The 4523-nt window shown below is 32.4% G+C and overlaps 1 non-coding gene across 1 annotated transcript; it reads left to right on the forward strand.

Annotated features, from left to right (window-relative positions):
• The first annotated feature begins 3537 nt into the window (after positions 1–3537).
• On the forward strand, positions 3538–3609 carry Trnad-guc (transfer RNA aspartic acid (anticodon GUC)). Its single transcript has one exon. It is a non-coding gene; the product is annotated as a tRNA-Asp (tRNA).
• The last annotated feature ends 914 nt before the right edge of the window (positions 3610–4523 follow it).

A 4523-nucleotide genomic window follows, 5' to 3' on the forward strand; every position in this document is an offset into this window, starting at 1 on the left:
ATCAGCTGGGTTGAGTGGTCCTAGTCCGGGGACTGACGCTTCTGATTGGCTGACAGCCGCAGTTCTGGCCTCTCATTGGTCACTGAATCGCTCTTATATCGAGGGAAACCTGTAACTAACAATGTGGTCTGCAACAAAATTGCTTGTATTTTCAAGATCTGTTATGCAGGGTTTCCTTTTCTTCAGGTTTTGTTATTGAATAACGCTGTTTTGAGAAAGACCTCCGTAGATTGCAGGGTTTCAGTATTTGATTTTTCTCACCATGAAAGCTTATAAGTGGTGTTTTATAAACGACATTGTAACATAGAACATGCAAACGAGGAACTTAGACTAAACTCTATGTTCTACGTTACAGTAAACATGGAGTAAACATGTAAACATGGAATACAATATCGATTCTTACTTTATATAAAAGAGGTCATATTGAGAATATACTAAGGTATTACCGAATCTGGTAAAAATCTACATTTTTCAAGATGAGAATTTAAAGTGTACCCATGGGCGTCTTTAAACTTTGTAACAACTTTCTAAAAACTTTGTATAAAGTAATTAGACCAATTATAGTTGGTGACATAATAAAGGCTTGTTTTACCATCAGTGACCATAATACCCAAATATCCAGCCAATAGGTACTAAAAATATAAAATACGGCGACCTTAGTTATAAAAAAACATGTTTGCCTATTTTTGACAGGATGTTCTATAACAGTGTCAAATCGAAATAGAATGAGATAAGTAAACAAATAAACATTTATTCTTTGATTGTTACTGTCTAGAAAATAAATTAGTGAAATACTGTGTTCTTAATAATGTAACTGTTAAAGATTTAAAGTCAAGTAATTAATCTTTATATAAAATCGTAATTAAAGACGATAAAGAAAATTGCTAGGTAGGTATTTTCGGTATTTTCAACCCGATACGTTATGTGAGGTATAATAGAGCAAACTAGTGATTGGTGAACCTGGTTGTGATCGGATCTTAAATAAAAGTATTTACTGAACGAAAGTACATAATCTGGCCTCGTTATTAACGTTTAAATATGGACCTTTGCTTCTGCTCTTTAAACATAGAATTTACATTGTCCATCTTACTTCTGTGGATACTGTAATATAATATTTATTCTATTACTTAAGCATTGATAACCACCAATGTAAAATACCTACAGACGAAGCGAATTTCCACATCCCTGATTCGATTTTCACTTTAATCTATTTAAAATCTTTAGGTTTAACGAGTACCTAGGTTTGCTGCTAAAGAGGTTTGGATAAGTGTGTATTTAGTAAAATATTAATATATTTGTATAAAAATAAATAAATTCACCAAGTTTTATCAAAATATATCCATAAACAAGCAAACTATAACAATTTACTTACTCTTCATTAAAATAACATGGGAAATTCAAAATTACAAAATGTTTTAAATTTTCTCCAAAATCAATAACCGTACAAAAACACTTCAATGTAATAAACAATTTGTTTTTTAAATCTCTTCAAAGTGGTTTATAGAGAAATTAGAAAATTGTGTGTTTTGACGGTCAAAAATGAGAAAAAACATTTTTTTACCATATAAAACCCCTCGTAAAACCCCGTTCCCATTGTCCGATCATGCTGGTTCGCGAACTCATTCAAGTGTATCCCGCCTTGCACCTATACTGCAAACTGAACCTCAAATAGACATCCGAGTCAAAAATGGTAGCCATTCAAAGATTTTTAGAATCTGTCAAGTTTCGAGTCTTTAATCGGTTGCAGTTTTTTACTCATGTTTTTTAGCTCAAATTTGCGACAATGTATTCTAATAATAAAGACCTTTAATTTGATGTGCATATCGCCCTATGCTTACGTTTATGATTTTCTTCCGTCTTCTATCGGGCGGATTTCTTAAGGAGGTAGCGTATAATATCAATACAAATTCAATGAATCTTTGAACAGCTGTAATTTCTTAATCGATTGTCCATTTCAGGTTAAAAAAAGTAGGGAGAAGGGACTTTTAAATCACAATATATTTAACTGAGCAAAGATGAGTTGCAGGGCCTGATGTTGTTTAGATAGTTTTTTCCCCTTTAACCTTAAACCCTCAATGGGAGTATTAATAAAGGCATTCCTGTTTTTTCACTTGATGAAAACACAGATTCAATGTACTTGATGTACTAGTATTTTCAGCCTTAGAGTGTTTTCCTCTGCAGTTATCGCAAAGCCCATGTTTCTAAAAGTTGGCAGCACTTCGGTATACATTCTCGTTAACCATTTATATGAATCAATGTTGGGCTCTTTATCATTTAGGTTGGTTATACCAAATTATTAAAAAGTTATTACCAATCTCTATTTTCTTCTCACTAGTGGCGTTCTATAACTGTTCTACGTTTCCATAATTGCAAATCGGTTCCTTAAATCTCTAGGAACTCTGCTCAAAATTTGACTCTTAACAAATTAACTATGTATATAGATATATTAATTGCTACTTTAATATCGACAATTTCTTCCCGTTTATAATATTTAGTGGCAGTGATTTTAGAACCAAGAGAAATACTGTAAATCTCTCGATTATACAACATATTATGCAGAAGAAATCAGTGTTAATAAAAAAATATGTAAATATATTTTCCAACTATGTCAGTAATCGTTAAAAGCAAGTGTTTTCTTGAATTGCAAGTAGAAACAAATAATTCATAATCTCCACAACGCTAGATAAGGTAAGCCGAAGAAATATTTTTCCAGTTCCACCACAGCCTGATCTAAAGTGCATCCTTGGCCAGATGTACCGAAATAGCACAGGCAAGATTTAGTGGAAATCACCTTTGTTAACATTTTACTCCATTTAATTCAAAGGGATTAGTCACTTATAAACAATAGGTAACAGGCCGTTGTACGATGAGGGTCTAATGCATTTTTAATTTCATACAAATACAAATTTAAAATCTTCAAGGCAATTTTTATTTTCAACAAATTTTCATATGATGTTAGCTGCAGTACCTATTCTACCATTTTATAGGCTTTTGCAAAGATTATTCCAAAGTACATATCACCATTGTATAACACAAAAACGTATGCGGCTGACATCTGTTGTTGCGTTAGTTTCCGTAATGTTATTGTTAAAGGCAGTAAAACACTGTACAAGTGCATTTATTAAGACATATTTGAAATTTCTTGTGTTAATAAAAACAAATTGACATCAGCGCACTTCTAAAACCAGCAAATATTATCAGTAAATGCTAATACATACTTAAATAACCTATTATTGATTGCCAGTAGTTGGTATAGTTTTGGATAAACATTGATTTGATATTTTGCTAAGTTAAGATCGACGCTGATTTACATAATTTGTTTTTTGTTCTAATTTAGTATCAAACAAATAAAATCAGTAAGATACTGTGCCTATTAAATCAGTGATAGTTTTAGCGAATTTCCCATATAGAGAATAAGCTATTACCATAGTACTCATGGTAAGACCTGGACCCGGGACCGATTTCCAAAAACACCAACCGTTCAAATTCATACTTCATCTATGGTAATATATTTCAACCATTGCACAACTTATCAAGTCTTCGGTAGTATAGTGGTCAGTATCCCCGCCTGTCACGCGGGAGACCCGGGTTCGATTCCCGGCCGGAGAGGAAACATTTTGAACAACTATATGGTAAGCTCATGTGCTACACTGTTATGTTACTCCTAAATAGCGGATTTAGCATTTAGTTAGTTGGTCCTATTTTTATTTTGCAGGTTGTAGGTTTGTTTCGTAGCATTCTTATTCACAAAATACAAGTTTAACGGTTAATCCTTCTTTTTCTCAAGTTTATTTATCAACTTGTCTTGAAAAGTTTTCCCACTGCTATTGACTAATTTAAAATAACGTTTCCTTTTATGCATGCTCAAATGAAAATGGCATTTTGGCTATACATTGGTAAGAAGTTAATCATTATATGACAAACTATAGAATATCTTATGTTTACTCTATAGTCTGTGGTTAGGCTATATATTTTGTCTCCAGCGCTCACAGCATAATTATACAGTATTGCTTTTATTTACCTAGGTCTGGATGCCTGATATATTGTTATTATTGCTAACTTGGCTTACTTTCAAAGACAAATAATTTTAAATTATATTCAAGCTACAGATAAGGGCTTTGTGTCGTGTAAAAGTCATGCAAATGGTTTTATTTTACTTCCAACTAATTATTTAATAATACATTCTCACTTAATACATTCAACAAGAAATTCGTGGTTGTTTTGGTACGACTCAGGATGATACATTCATTGACTATATACCACAACTTGTGGTAAGTTGTGGTATATATATAGTCAATATACCGGTACACCGGTACAGTAGTTGGAAACGCTTGATCTAAATTAATTGCATACTACCGTTGTACTATGGGCAAGAATCATTAACATTAAGAGCTAAATATAGATTTACACAACTTATAGTTATAAAGTTAATATATTTCAACCATTGCATAACTTATCAAGTCTTCGGTAGTATAGTGGTCAGTATACCCGCCTGTCACGCGATTGTCCATTTCAGGTTAAAA

Source organism: Macrosteles quadrilineatus, unplaced genomic scaffold, assembly GCF_028750875.1.
Source record: "Macrosteles quadrilineatus isolate MER2022 unplaced genomic scaffold, UCM_ALF_1.0 Scaffold_19__1_contigs__length_3004403, whole genome shotgun sequence".
Classification (NCBI taxonomy): Eukaryota; Metazoa; Arthropoda; class Insecta; order Hemiptera; family Cicadellidae; genus Macrosteles; species Macrosteles quadrilineatus.